Consider the following 16,052-nt stretch of genomic DNA (forward strand, 5'->3'; position numbering starts at 1 on the left):
ATTTTTTGTATTATCTTACTAGTGATGCAGGTTTACCAATAAGTAATAATTGACTTCATTTTCTATGTATGCATTTATTTTTTACAAATTTATATTTATTTCAATAAAGTGATACATTTTTTATAAATACCTTTCTACTGCGGAAATACAATGAAACCCCAAATGCTTTTTTATCTGTGTATTTTTCCTAATCTCATTTAAGTCTATCAGGAAAATTTGCAAACAAAATGAATGTTTTCCACAAGAGAAATTGATGTCGCAAATTTAAAAAAAAATGCACAGAAAGTCAGTTTACGCAGTGCTTAAAAAAAAAAAGCAAAGTGGGCACGACATTTAGAGAAATCCCATACTCTTTGCTGGAACTATAATATGCTGCGTTATTTTAGTAGCAAAAATCTGCGTCATCAAAAATGCACCAAATACTCATTGTGGAAACTCAGCCTAACGCTCCTCCTAAAAGAAAAGTTTATCTAATCTCAATACAGTCCAATTAATGCTTCATTAATAATAAGTATATCAAGGCTATATCAGATTCCGTTTGGGAGAGTATAATATTTCAAGAATCTTGAGCAAAAGTGTGATGATTACTGGGAATTATGAGTAAATCATTAAATAATCAAGTGTATGGCAAGTGGATTTAATGTACTTAATTTTAATTAAAAGTAATGTGTGTGTATACATATATATGATAGAAAATTCAAATACTGTAGAACTGCATATATACACACACACCCATATTGTATGTGTATATACTGTGTGCGTGTATATATATAAATATATATATGTTGTATACATGTGTGTTTATATATATATATATATATATATATGTATATATATATAAATACATCATCTGCTGTAAATGCTGCAGACAGTGCTCGGTGTGGTACAAACTCTGCAACTCTGCAGTGAGACTGTGATCTCCCGCAGAGTTAACAGCAGAAGTTAGGGCATCGTTTGGAGAAGAAGTACATAGAAAGAAGTTTTGAGACCCTCTTTATTTGTACCTTTTTTACCTCTCCCTCTGATCCAACAAGAATCTAACTTAAAAAGGAGTAAATGAATAGCACACAAAAAAAAAATCAAACCTCTAAAATCGAAATATTTTTTTACTTTTGCTAATAAACATTCAAATACATAAAGAACTTGTTACATTTTACCAAATTACATTCTATTTCTAAACAAAAATAGAGCATAAAAAATTAGAAAGCAGATAGAAAGATATATTAGGAATGCCACTTTGTGTGAATCTAGCACGGGTATTTTATCCCTCATACACAAAACATATATACCCAAGAGTTCCATTATTTAGAGCATTGACAGACGTTTCTTTTCAAGAAAAAATGACCTAACAAATTGCAGTGTTTATTTGTTTCTAATATTTTTATTTTTTTTTTAGAAACTTCACTACGTTGTTCAATCTAAAAATCTAATTTCATTGACAGGAAAGTATACTGCACGAGCTGGAAAGCTCATATTCACAAGGCAAACAAAGCATCATTTTTTAATGAATCTTCTGAATACATCGTTTGCAGCAGCTTGCCTAGACCTGCTTGTCATAATGGTTTCTTCAAACGTTCTTTAAAGCTTGTGATGTTCAAGGCCTTAGCCTTCCCCCTCACTTGCTTGTTTTTTATCTGTCACAGTTGTCAACTGAAATAGAGCACCTAGCCTTTGTTTCAAGATAGTACCTGATCAATATCATCAATCCGCGTTACTCCCATTCCTTCTCTCTCTCCCTCTCTCTCTCTTACACACTCTCTCTCCCTCTCTATAGCTGTATCCATTTCCTCCTGGCAAAAAGGGACTTTATGAATAAATGATACTGAAATGCTGAGGGTTCAGATACTAAATAATGAATTTCACCACCAAAAACACAACAACTTCTCCAATCATAAAATACTGCTCCTTCTATATTGATTGTGCTTTGGCAACCAGATGCAGTACTAGGCTTTACTCTGCAAGGTGTTTAAATAGAAATACAGGTTTACCCGGGATTTATCATATGTGGAAATATGTAAGAGGGCTGCCTGCTAATAGATGGTATGCTATTTCTTCCCGATGATTAACCCTTTGCACTGAGTGGAGACTGTGGCACTGTCTCGATGGGAACTCTTCTCCATGGGACATTACAGTAAGTGTGTCATCTCTTCTGTGCGGTACTAGCTGAAATCTGCTGTTTGTGGAGAGAACTATTGTGCAGCAAATGTAGGGTAGGTAATAATGCAAGTGATTGTTAGTAGGATTCTTGTGCTGTTGTACTTGGCTAGTAGTGGGTCAAGGCTTTGTGGCATTTGTTGTGTACTTAATGTAACTCGCTTCTCGTTTTCCCTCCTAAATGGTCTCTGCTGGTGCATTTCTGATGTGCGAGTGCCAGTGTCGCTATTCTAAGATGCACATGGGGTCAGGGGGTAGAATCCTGGCAAGTGATAAGGAAAAAAAAAACTGCCTGCTATCAACTTCCAAGCTAATGTGTGTGACTGATATACTCAGGGTCTTTAGACTGCTTTAATCCTTATTAGTGTCACAGAGGCTTCATTTTTAATTAGGAACTATGAGACTGACTTAGAGCTGATGAGGAATGTTTGTGTCCAAACTTCAAGGTTCCTTGCCATTTTAATACCATTGAGATTAATAATCTGTATATTTTATGTCACTCGGGAAATCATGTTATTTAATTATTAATGCCACGATGCATTTTTTTTATCTATCAAATATCAAAATTCAGATCTTCATTGTAAACAGAATTCCTATTTTATTGCAACATCAAGTTTATTAGTAGACTGTTGCATTATGTCACATGAAAGAAAATGAAAAGAAATAGTTTTTTTATGTATATTTCAAGCAAGAAGCATAAATGGAAGATCTTGTAATAAAAACTGCAAAGTATTAAACAGAGCTAAAAAGTTAAGGAAAAGAGACACAACGGAAAATATAAGTATGTGTGCTATAGAAAAAAGAGCTTGCGATCTAGGGATTAGGAATGAAAAATAGAAATGACTAAATATGTATTCATTTAGTGGAGATTAAATTAATAGCAAATAATATATTGCAAATAATAATATACAGTATATTAATACATATCTCAAAATCTCTTCAATTTTTTTTTCACTTTTTGAAAAATAGTACTGTTTTCTAGGCCCACCATGTTATGATAATTCCCAAATGGTAAGTAAAAGTATTTCCTAAGGTCAATATTCAAAATATTACATTTTATTCAGGTTTAACATACTAATGAAGCAGCTGTAACACATAGAAAAGCACAGCTTAGAATGAACCCAATCCGTCTTGCAATCTCATTCTTGGAAATACAAACAGTAAGGAGACTGATAGGGTTGCAGGCTGCAGCCCATGTGTACTTAAAATGTATGATGCATAATAATAAATATATCATGTCTACTCTCTAGGTGATTCCACCCTACAATGGCACAATTAAGTTTCTCCTCAGGTACTGCAGTGCATGTGATTGACATGTGCCGACAGTACAGCACAGCTATATTGGCTACTGTGGAGTATATAAGGGGTACCAATAAAACAATAAATTGTTTCTCTCTTGTGACAGCATTGATTTGACTATTAATGTCTGTTGGAATAAAATATACACCATTAATTTTAATTCAACATACTGAAATAATAGGATTGTACATCCCTTACACGAGCAAAGACGCTTGTGATTTCTGCAGGAAATAGTTTTATATTTTTTTAATTTTATATTATAAAGTAGCTTAAAATAAAATGATTCATTTAAAAAAAAAAGAAAAATTATTAAAATAATATAAATTTTCAGATAATAATATATATTCTAATAATAACTTTCAATAATATAACATGACATTTATGTATTATTTCTCCACAGAAGTCTCCACTAGATAGAGAACGTGCCTTGAGTTACTCACAAAGAGTCAGCTCTAAAGTCATGTGGCTTCTAGAACAATGCAGATGATTTAGTTGTTAAACAATTCTTAATGTGCCGTAAATGTCGTACAAAAAATACATATAATGAGAGATAAATAGAAATATTCATAGACAGGTGCTGTGTATGAATGGAGAAATTCTATAGACAAGAGCACCTGATATAAATATGATTTTGTTGTCTGCTAAGGCATTGCCTGAGGATCTGCTATCTAATAAGTAAGAGTGATATCAGATAGATATATCGGTAATAATTCTGAAATAACAGCTAGTAATTTGTAGTTTCTATATAAGAAACCAATGCAACAACTTATTGATATTCTGTTTTACAGGGAATAAAACTGGGGGGCAATTCTAACAGAACATTGGTTTAAAGGTATTATACAAACACCATGGCATTACCAGCATTATTAAAATAATTTTTCTTTTTCATGAAATCATGTATAACCATTAAGAAATAATCCCTGCTATCCCATTCTGTTTTGTGTGAACACAGACGTACACACGTGGGCACAGGCAGACTTCAGCCCAGGTTACTGAGTAACCTATTAATGTTTCATACTAATCAAGGATACTGGGAAATAGAGCTGACAGGTGCTTTCTACTCTGCTTATTCCTGTCTTTCTGCATTAGGTATAACTAGTTGAAAAAATACAGCTTACACATTGGCTTTGTCTCATTGTTTATTGGGAAGAAGATACTGAATGTTGGGTATTTTTCTTTAAATAGAATATAATTGTATATTAACCTACAAAGCATAGAAGTACATTTTTTGTGTGTCTTTTGGCATATCTTATAACAAAATATTGAATAAAATGCTCACGAGCTACACAATGCTTAGCAAATACTTTGTATAATTCTTAAAAACTAGTGATCTGCAGACAGATATAAATAAGTGTTCTCAGTCAGTAGACAATGACTTCACATTACAAACATACGATGGCTTCAGTACTGTAGTCTATTTCGTTTCCAAAGATCAGAACATAAAGTTGATGCAGATGGCCATGAATCATTGGAGCAACTTTAACCTTAGTCCACCGAGCCAGTCCCCTTGAAGCCTAAATCAACTTAGAAGGGTGCCTCTATCACCATTACGATGAGCAGTTTAGAGGAAGTATGCAAGTAGATTTTTGATGAGTTGTGCTCGTCTTTGTTGGTGGGGCAGCTCGTGATAATAAGTTGGGATTGCAGGAGCTGGTATAGCTTTAAATGCTTACTTCTGACCAGGGATGCATACACGTTAAGGAAGAACTCCCATCAAAATTATTATCCTCTTAATATATTGCAGTCATCATATTATATAGAACTGTGTACTTACAATTGCTCATTTTGCCATTTTTTCCAGCTAATTCTTCTCTTTTCCATTAGTTCTGTGACATTATGTGATTAAATACTGACTAGCTGAATCCTTTTAAGTTCTGTGTAGAAACAGGAGGTCAATTTTCCCTGTATGAGTCAAAATTCACTGTAAAAGTCCCTGACAGGGAGGAGTGAAGCAGCTCGGTCTGGAGTTGAAGGGGGGGATGATATATACAGGGACAAGAGATTTCCTGTTTCTACATAGAGCAGAGAAAAGCAAAGAATTAACTCCGTAGAAGGCAAAATGAGCAATTGTAAGTACACAGTGCTATATAATATAATGATTCCAATAGATTAAGAGGATACAAACTTTGATGGGAGGAGTGCTTCTTTAATGAGACTTTCTGGCTCCTCCCAAGGCATGGGCACAATTAGAAAGCTGCCATAAACCATCTTCTGAATGAAACCAAGTGTGAAAGTGCTCCTCTTAATAAAGACGGATACCTCTGCAGTTCTTATATTGCCCCCACTTGACCAATTTGAAGGGTCATGAGGCCATTGTTTGGCTAGATAAAAGGCCCAATAAGTATTACATCACTGGAATCATGATCTGTGCCCATTCATTATGCTGACAAAAGCCATGTGACAGATTCTCTTGAGCACAATTTCTGTGTAATGGCAGTGTCTCACCATGCAGGAACACGGTCTGATCATACCCCAGCTCCTGGGCAGGGGAAGAAGCAAAAGAGTATACAGACATTACAGCACGGGGTCACAGCTGATTCTTTTTGTGAGGTAAAACATTTCACTGCATGTTTTTAAACAATGTTTTACTTCAAAGAAATAATCATTTGTGATCCCCTGCTGAAATGTCTGTATAGTCTTATGCTCCTCCCCTGTCAAGGAGATGTGGTATGATCAGACCATGTTCCTGCACAGTCAGACACAACCATTACACAGTACACAGCAGGGGCACATTTATAAGATTATCTCAGCACAGGAACATTTTATTTAAACACATTCAATTGTGGAAATTATTATCATTCCCAGATCTATTGATTAAAATTAACTTTTGTTCATGAGAAAACTCCTTTAAAGGCAAGTTAACATTTGAACAATTCTATTTTTTATTAGACTCAATAAAACAACATAGTTTGAGTTTTGAGATAATTGTACTAAAGCCAATTTTTCTGTATTGTTGGAGCATTATGCCTTGGGTGCAGCTAGAAGCACATTAGACCACCCATTTGCCAGATTCGGTAAAGACCAGTTCCTGTACATTCTATTTAATTTTCCACTGTTTGTATTTAGCTATTATAAAAACGAAAAGGTTAAAAAAAATGATCATGGCAGACACTGAAGCTGGGTGACACTTTGCATGCCAAAGGTGGCTATATCCTTATAAAGTGAATATAAATGTAAATATAATTTTATAAAACTATATTGCAATAATACTTTAGTTACTATATTGAGGAATTATATAAATGAAAACTCAAAACCTGTCTGTATAATTATGAACAAAAAAAACAATACCTATCTGCAACATAACACTGCCATACTGCTTGCCCTAACACTAAAAGAATTAAGTAGGTCTAGTTACAAGAAAGTTGATGAAATACTAAAATCATAAACTGTCTGACTGACCAAAATATACTGATTCATTGGAGATCATCTATTATATTACTTAATATTTGCTTTTCCTTGGATAGAGAGAAAACAGTTGGTTTTCTGTTCATCAATTTTTATGTATTTTTTTAATTAAAAATTTACATTTGAACTGGAGATTCTTATTTAGGAATATATTTAAAGCTGGATTGATTCATTTTTCAGTGTATCAAAAAGAAAATGTGGGAAATTTGCGTTCCAAGAATCTGTCTTAACATGTAAAAAGCCAAACTTGCAATGGGGTATTTTGGGTAATACATTTAATAGGAAACTACTAACAAAGTTCAATAAAATTATTTTTAATATATTTCCAAATTTTATTTTCACATAATGAAGTAAGGATATTTGACGATTTTTGGGGTTTGCCCACATAGGCTTACTAAATGCCTCAAATGTTTATATATATGTTAATACTGATATTGTTTGCTATTTACAATTCATATCACTGCGATTTACGTGAATAAAACCAGAAGTGTTTATCCATTCTCAATATCTGCTTTATGGAATTTCAAAATGTACTAATAGTGACAGCAATGTACGTGCTTAAGGATGAAGAACTTCTTATGCTGTCAAGTCTTATGGCAATCCAACATTCATGGCTTTGCCTTCACCTTCATATCATGACAGTGAACTTTATCTTGTCACAGCTGGCAGATTGTAGTAAAATATAGTAAGAGGAATATAGTAAGTCATTACAAAACTAAAAATGCTACTCTGAAATATAACAGAAGAGTGACATTTTGCAATAGATAAATAATAAAAGTGTTATTTTTTTAATTTTAGACTATGTGATGAGATTTATGGCTATTTATGAATGATAGTGAATCTACATATGAGCCATGTCTAACAATCAAAAAATGGAGCCATATTTATTAAGCATTTTAGACCCTTTTTTATTTACTGGTGGACATAGACAGAAAAGATTTCCTGTGCAACAATATGTGGGCCTTTTGCAGTCCAAAGGCTCATCATAAAGAACAATTCCACATGTTTTAGAGATGGAAGTAGGTCCTCTTACTAGTGTTGAAGCTCGACCCGAGCAACGAGTCCAATGTTAGTCTATGGGAGACCCGAGCATTTTTGCGGCGGCACCTCCGGCAGTCTGTAGAAAGCCTAAAAAGTGCCCAAAACGATAGCGACAGTGCTCAAAAGACATGGGGACACCATGAGCATCGCCCCAGGAAACATTTCTGACCCCCAGGTCACTGCTGTCAACAATGTGGTCAGAGGTATTAAGCCACTTTAACGGGCTCACAATAAAACGTTCAAAAATGAAACTGAAACGGTTTTCCTGTGAAATATGTTAAGGAACTTCCTTTCCAGGGTAAAGACTTGTGTATAAGGTAAAATAAATAACCAAAAACAAAAATACTCCTACACACCTTGGGCTATGTTCAAAAGTGGAATTTTTTATGCGTTTTTGCACTTTTGTATTGCTTTCAACCGTGACAAATGCATCACCGGGAAATGTCATTTTAACATTTTACAATCTTATCTGGCCATGTGCTGCGTGACACATGCATACAGTGCTGAAAAGACATGGGACAGCATGGGGAAGACCCCTGGAAGCATCTCTGACACCCAGGTCATTGCCTAAAAGTGTGCCCATCAGAAGTGATCCTTTCCGCATCAGAAGATGCAGACTTGCAACTATCCCTGTTCAAGTCCTTGTCCCAGGGCAGTGTTCAATTGTACCTCCCCAATTCCTTGCAATGCAAGCGCAAGTATGCAGCCTGCCACCCACCCACCCCCAGGCTGCAATCCCAAACTGCTAGCTTGCTTGCACTTGAAATGGGGCCTTTTAGTTTGGAGGAGGCCGAAGCTGGCCACTACCTCATGGCTGCTTCGGCAGCAAGGTATCCATACTCAGTCCCCGCCTGGGGGCGGCCGGGTGTCCATAAACGGTCCCCAGCCACCCCTATTTCTCCTTGAAACTTCCCCCACACTTTTCTTAACCTGGCCTGCTTTAGGGCAGCATTGGACGAGCCCACCAGAGAACCAGACTCCTCCGGTGGGCCCTGGCTTCTCCATCAGGGGAGTTGAGAGTGCCAAGATGAGGAGCATGATGATGATGATAGAAGTTAGCATCTGCTTTGTTTTCTTGGAATGCAAGCGCATGTATGTAGTAGCGGCTAGGCCTGAGGTGGTCAGCGTTTTGGCGCATATCCTACCTCCTCCGAGGATTGCTGGGTGTTTTCCTGCTACTATCCCAGTTCTATGACTCCCGTTAAAACAAAGCTTCAGGTGATGAATTATGGATGAGGTGGTGGCAAAGGAGAAAGAGCAGGAGGAACAGGGACCATTCACATCAATATCAGGCCAGTCAACAACACATGTCTTGTAGGATATGTTTCTGTACCAAAAGGAGTGGTTTGGCTACACAGTTAAAGGGCATGCAGTGAGTGCAATGCCTAACAAAAATTTCGAGGCACTTCAATGCCCCTTGGAAGTGACATGGAGGTCAGAGGGCCTTAACTAAACCGTTTTTTCCATCTATAGCAACTGGGTCTCCTGTGCACTGTTGGCTTAAGCAGTGAATGGAAGGCTTTCCAAAAATTATGAGGAACTGCAATGCCCCTTGAAACAGATGTGGATTACAGCATACTAAAAACCTTCTACCCTTTATTGGGGAGTGGGTCTCCCTTAGTGTTCACCTATGCATTGAAAAGCAAAAGCTGACTAAAATTAGGAAGAAATGCAATGCCCGTTGGAAGAATGGTGGAGGTCGCAGTGGAATAAAAAGACAATATCAATGCCCCTTGGAAAAGTGGTGGAGGTCGCAGTAGCTTAACAAGACGGTTTTAATGCCCCTTGGAAGAGATGTGGAGGTTGCAGTAGCTTAACAAGACGGTTTTAATGCCCCTGGGGAAAGTGGTGGAGGTCACAGTAGCTTAACAAGACGGTTTTAATGCCCCTTGGAAGAGATGTGGAGGTTGCAGTAGCTTAACAAGATGGTTTTAATGCCCCTTGAAAGAGACGTGGAGGTTGCAGTAGCTTAACAAGACGGTTTTAATGCCCCTTGGAAGAAACGTGGGGATCGCAGTGGAATGAAAAGACAATATCAATGCCCCTGGGAAAAGTGGTGGAGGTCGCAATAGCTTAACAAGACAGTTTTAATGCCCCTTGGAAGATTGGTGGAGGTCGCAGTGGAATAAAAAGACAATATCAATGCCCCTGGGAAAAGTGGTGGAGGTAGCAGTAGCTTAACAAGACGGTTTTAATGCCCCTTGGAAGAATGGTGGAGGTCGCAGTGGAATAAAAAGACAATATCAAGGCCCCTGGGAAAAGTGGTGGAGGTTGCAGTAGCTTAACAAGACGGTTTTAATGCCCCTTGGAAGAGACATGGAGGTCCCAGTAGCTGAACAATACGGTTTTAATGCCCCTTGGAAGAGACGTGAAGGTTGCAGTAGCTTAAGAAGACGGTTTTAATGCCCCTTGGAAGAGACGTGAAGGTTGCAGTAGCTTAACAAGACAGTTTTAATGCCGCTTGGAAGAATAGTGGAGGTTGCAGTAGCTTAACAAGATGGTTTAAATGCCCCTGGGGAAAGTGGTGGAGGTCGCAGTAGCTTAACAAGACGGTTTTAATGCCCCTTGGAAGAGACGTGGATGTTGCAGTAGCTTAACAATACTGTTTTAATTCCCCTTGGAAGAATGGTGGAGGTCGCAGTGGAATAAAAAAACAATATCAATGCCCCTGGGAAAAGTGGTGAAGGTCGCAGTAGCTTAACAAGATGGTTTTAATGCACCTTGGAAGAATGGTGGAGGTTGCAGTAGCTTAACAAGACGGTTTTAATGCCCCTGGGGAAAGTGGTTGAGGTCGCAGTAGCTTAACAAGACGCTTTTAATGCCCCTTGGAAGAGATGTGGAGGTTGCAGTAGCTTAACAAGATGGTTTAAATGCCCTTTGGAAGAGCCATGCAGTACAGCATCTTAAAAACATTATTCCCATTATTGGGGAGTTGGTCTCCCATAGTCTTTGCCTATGCCTTCCAAGTAAAAGCTGCAAAAAAATAGGACTGAGGAACTTGCAATGATGGCAAACAAGAGCCATGCAGTACAGCATCATAAAAACATTATTCCCATTATTGGGGAGTGGGTCTCCCATACTCTTTGCCTATGCCTTCCAAGCAAAAGCTGCCAAAATTTAGAACGGAGGAACTTGCAATGCTGGCAACACAAACCAAGGTCACCTTGGTGGTATAGTGGTGGTGGAGGCTGAGGATAAGGAGAAGAGCAAAATACAGCCGAAATGAGGAAGCGTATATCCATGTGTGGGTGTGTAGCGGTACCTGGGAATACACCTCCCGAAATAACACAGTGGATTTGACTTTATTTTACTCTGCTGTCATTTGGTGGTGATGAGAATTCTGGCCTAATCCAGCCCTTGTTCATTTTGATAAGGTTCAGCTTGTCAGCATTGTCAGTTGACAGGCGAGTGCGCTTATCAGTTATAATTCCCCCAGCGGCACTAAAAACACGCTCCGATAACACGCTAGCGGCAGGACAGGCCAGGACCTCCAAGGCGTACAGAGCGAGTTCATTCCAAGTGTCCAGCTTGGATACCCAATAATTAAAAGGCACAGAGGAATCACGGAGGACGCTGGTATGGTAGGCAAAGTACTCCCTCACCATCTTTTGAAACTTTCCACTCCTTGTGAGAGTACCCCGCGCCTCAGGGCCTGTAAGCTGGGCGGGTCTCAGAAAACTGTCCCAGAACGTTGACAGTGTTCCCCTGCCTCTGCTGGATTGGAGTTGCGTCTCTCTCGCCTGTACGCCTTGGTTGGGCAACGAACTGCGACCTCTGCCGCTAGCGTGTTCAGATGGGAATTCTTTTAAGAGTTCTGCAGCAAGGGCCTTCTGGTACTGCCCCATTTTTGTAGACCTCTCCACCTCAGGAATAAGAGAGTGAAAGTTCTCTTTGTAGCGGGGGTCTAAAAGTGTCACCAACCAGTAATGACTGTCACCCAACATTTTGACAACGCGAGGGTCACGGTTAAGGCAGCGTAACATAAAGTCAGCCGTGCGTGCCAGACTGGTAACGGGCAAGACTTCCGTGTCCTCACCAAGATGACGACTGACCATGCTCTCCTCCTCCTCCTCCCCCCTGTCCTCAGGCCACCCACGCTGAACCGATGGTATGACAGTTGTACAGCTACTACCGTCTACAGCGCATGATACAAGCTCCTGTTCTTCCTCCTCCTCCTCTCCCTCATTGTCAACCAATGCACGTTAGGATGATATGAGGCTGGGCTGTGTGTAATCACCCTCTATGGCTTCTTGATCCATCTCATCATACTCTGGCTGCAATGCCTCCTCTTTAATTCTCTGCAGAGAGCGTTGAAAAAGACAGACAAGTGGGATGCTGACGCTAATGATGGCGTCATCGCCATTCACCATCTTGGTGGACTCCTCAAAGTTTGTCAGGATGGTACATATGTCAGACATCCAGGTCCACTCCTGAGGTCTTATGTGTGGAGTCTGACCTGAATATCGACGGCCTTGTTGCAGCTGGTACTCCACAACTGCTCTCTTCTGCTCACAAATCCTTTGCAACACGTGGAGGGTAGAGCTCCAACCTGTGGGGACATCACACACCAGTCGGTGTGCCGGAAGCTGCAAACACTGCTCCCACACAGCAAGGGCGGCACAAGCTGTAGCCGACTTGCGAAAATGAGCTGACAGGTCGCGTACTTTGACGAGCAGATCTGGCAACTCTGGGTTCGATTTAAGAAACCGATGAACCACGAGGTAAAGCACATGAGCCACGCATGGTACGTGTGTGATCTCGCCTCGCCTCAGAGCCGCCACCAGGTTACGGCCATTGTCACACACGACCATGCCTGGATGTAGGTTCAGCGGTCTCAGCCACAGATCTGCCTGCTCTTTCACAGCTGTCCACAACTCACAAGCAGTGTGAGGTTTCTCACCCAAGCTTATGAGTTTCAGCACAGCCTGTTGCCGCTTGACGGAGGCAGTACTGCAGTGCTTCCAGCTTGTAACTGATGTGGTGATATCTGAGATGTAGGCTGAACATGAGGAGGAGGAGGAGGATGATGCGCAGGAGCTGTACACTGTGGGGGCAACTCTGAGTGACATAGGGCCCGAAATCCTCGGTGTGGGGAGGATGTGTTCCGTCCCAAGGTCCGACTGGGTCCCGACTTCCACTATGTTTACCCAGTGTGCAGTCATGGAGATGTACCGTCCCTAGCCACAAGCACTTGTCCACGTGTCAGTTGTCAGGTGGACTCTCCCAGTAACTGCGTTGTTGAGGGCACGGTAGATGTTTTCGTACACGTGCTTGTGTAGTGCGGGGATGGCACACCGGGCAAAATAGTGTCGGCTGGGGACCGAGTACCAAGGGACGGCCACCGCCATAAGGTTGCGGACGGATTCTGTCTCCACCAGCCTAAAAGACAGCATTTCCATCGCAAGCAGTCGTGAAATGTGCGAATTTAGGACTGTGGCTGCGAATTTGCGCTTTCGTTCAAAGCTCTGGGATATGGACAATTGAACGCTGCGGTGGGACGTGGATGTGGACGTTGATGCTGTTTCTTGAGAAACTGCCATAACAAGTGAAGACTGAGAGGAGGGGGCATCTTTGCATGCAGTATGGACAGGGGATTGCCTTGCACGCACAACAGGGGATTCTATCACTCGCACAACAGCGGAAGAAGCAGTGGTGACTCCCACTGACACTGGTTGTGGACCCTGGGGTTCGCCCCACAAAGTCGGGTGCTTTGCTGCCATGTGCCTAATCATGCTGGTGGTGGTCAGACTGGTAGTTTTGTAACCCCTGCTGATGCTGGCATGGCAGGTGGTACAAATGGCCTTTTTGGGGTTATCAGCAGAGTCTTTAAAAAAATTCCAGACTCTGGAAAGATCTACCTTTTGTACTGGCAACGTCCCTCGTGTTGGTGTTATGGGGAACTGTTGCTTGCCTTCTGTGTGCAGTCACCACACTGCTTCTTCCTGCCTGTTGGGGTACTCTGCCTCCCTGTGTGCTGCTGGCCTCGCTCTGCATGTCCTCCTGCCACGTTGGGTCAGTTACTAGATCATCCACCACCTCCTCCTCTTCCACTTGCGCACCACGATCCTCCTCCTCACTTCGTGGCAATTGTGTCTCGTCCACCTCTTGTGACAAATTGCCAACATCAACTTCCTGTGGCCGTGGCTGTTCAAATATTTGGGCATCGCTACATGGTATCTCCTCTTCCACCACTTCAAGCGGAGCAGGCGAGGGGCACTAATATGGAAATGGACCAGTGAACAGCTCTTCAGAGTGTCCAAGTGTGGGATCAGTTACTGTCTGACGACACTCGGCATGGTGGGAGGAAAGAGCATCAGGGTGAGGAAGAGTATGCGGTCGAGACTCACGGGTACTAATACTTGACCATGTGGAAGACAGACCGGAGGTGGTGGTGCCCAGGTAACTGGAAGTATTATCTGCTATCCAATTAATAACCTGTTCACTCTGATAAGTTCGCAATACTGTTGTTGCAGTGTGCTTCCCTAGTAATTTGGTCAAGAAGTGGGAGCGAGAAGAAGTGGCTGTTGGTTGTGGCACGTTTTCCCCTTGGCCACGGCCCCGTCCTCTACACGCACCATCACCAGATCGTCCAGTTCCATGTCCCTTGCCACGCGCCTTGCCCATTGTAAATAAAGTAAAATAGCTTACACTCACACTATCAATGAAAAAAGGATATCAAAAAGGAGATTAGAACCGTGGAAGAGGAAAACCACAGTTCTATTTGTCTGGCCTGCACCAGAATCTTTTAAACAGATATATTTGTGTTTGAACAGTCAGGGAGACACTATTACAGTTTTTTTTTACGGCAAAAAATGGCAAAAGCAGGATAATACAGAGATTTGACCCGTGGAACTGCAAAACCACAGTTATAGTTATGTGGCGTACACCAGACTCTTTTAAACAGATATATTGGTGTCTGACCAGTCAGGGAGACACTATTACTGTTTTTTTTTACGGCAAAAAATGCCAAAGCAGGATAATACAGAGATTTGACTCGTGGAACTGCAAAACCACAGTTCTATTTTTCTGGCCTACACCAGACTCTTTGAAACGGATATATTGGTGTCTGAACAGTCAGGGAGACACTATTACTGGGTTTTTTTTATGGCAAAAAATGGCAAAAGCAGGATAATACAGAGCTTTGACCCGTGGAACTACAAAACCACAGGTATAGTTATGTGGCGTACACCAGACTCTTTTAAACAGATATATTGGTGTTTGACCTGTCAGGGAGACACTATTACAGTTTTTTTTATGGCAAAAAGTGCCAAAAACAGGATAATGCAGAGATTTGACCCGTGGAACTGCAAAACCACAGTTCTATTTTTCTGGCCTACACCAGACTCTTTTAAACAGATATATTGGTGTCTGAACAGTCACAGACGCACTCAATTTTTTTTTTTTGGGGGGGGGGGACGGGACGGGGAGAAATACCAAAAGGTTAATAAGACGTGTATTTGGACAGTCTGACTGAGGAAAAAAAAAATACAGGATTTAGATGAAAAAAAAAAATTTTTCCTGGCCCCTGAGACCGGGTTGATAAGTCTAGCAATTTGACCAACAGGAGCACACAGGACTGTAATGCAGCGTTTGCTGGTATAACCACTGCGTCTCCTATACAGCCTGCCTGCCTGATATCTGGGATGGATATTAGTCCTGAGAAGGACTGTTTGTTTGATTTGGCAGGCTTTAGAGACCCTACACTACCTATTTCGCACTATATATCTCTCCCTAACTCAGCAGCACAGACCCTACAGTGGCTGATCCGGAGCGACTGTGTCCAAGATGGCGGCGCCCGGTTTTAAATACTCGAGGTGGCGCTGTGCGGCCAGCCAATCACTGTAATGCCCACAAACAACATGGCTGCGGCATTACAGTGACTGGCTGGCAGGCAATCCCTGCATGTTCATTGGCTCTGTAAAGAGCGCCAAACATGCAGGGCGGAGACCCGAGCTCCCACCCGACTAACCCGGAAATGCTTGGTGCTCGCCGAACATCCCGAGTAGCGTGATGCTCGGGCGAGTAACGAGCAGTGTCGAGCATGCTCGCTCAACACTACCTCTTACCCTATGGGCCCCTATGCACCTGCACAGGTTGCATCATTAGTATGTCCACCCCGCTTTTATACCTTTTATATACTAAAATATTTTTTT

The 16,052-nt window shown here is 41.1% G+C and overlaps 1 long non-coding RNA gene across 1 annotated transcript in view; it reads left to right on the forward strand.

The window, feature by feature from the left end:
* Window positions 1–1,877: 1,877 nt before the first annotated feature.
* Window positions 1,878–16,052, forward strand: part of LOC141251580 (uncharacterized) — a 793,387-nt gene continuing 779,212 nt past the window's right edge. The window contains exon 1 of the long non-coding RNA XR_012313263.1: window positions 1,878–2,131. This is a non-coding gene — a long non-coding RNA (uncharacterized lncRNA). The remainder of the gene's footprint in view (window positions 2,132–16,052) is intronic.

The sequence above is a fragment of the Phyllobates terribilis genome, unplaced genomic scaffold (assembly GCF_046119375.1).
Source record: "Phyllobates terribilis strain yellow unplaced genomic scaffold, ASM4611937v1 Scaffold_2__4_contigs__length_985480577, whole genome shotgun sequence".
NCBI lineage: Eukaryota > Metazoa > Chordata > Amphibia > Anura > Dendrobatidae > Phyllobates > Phyllobates terribilis.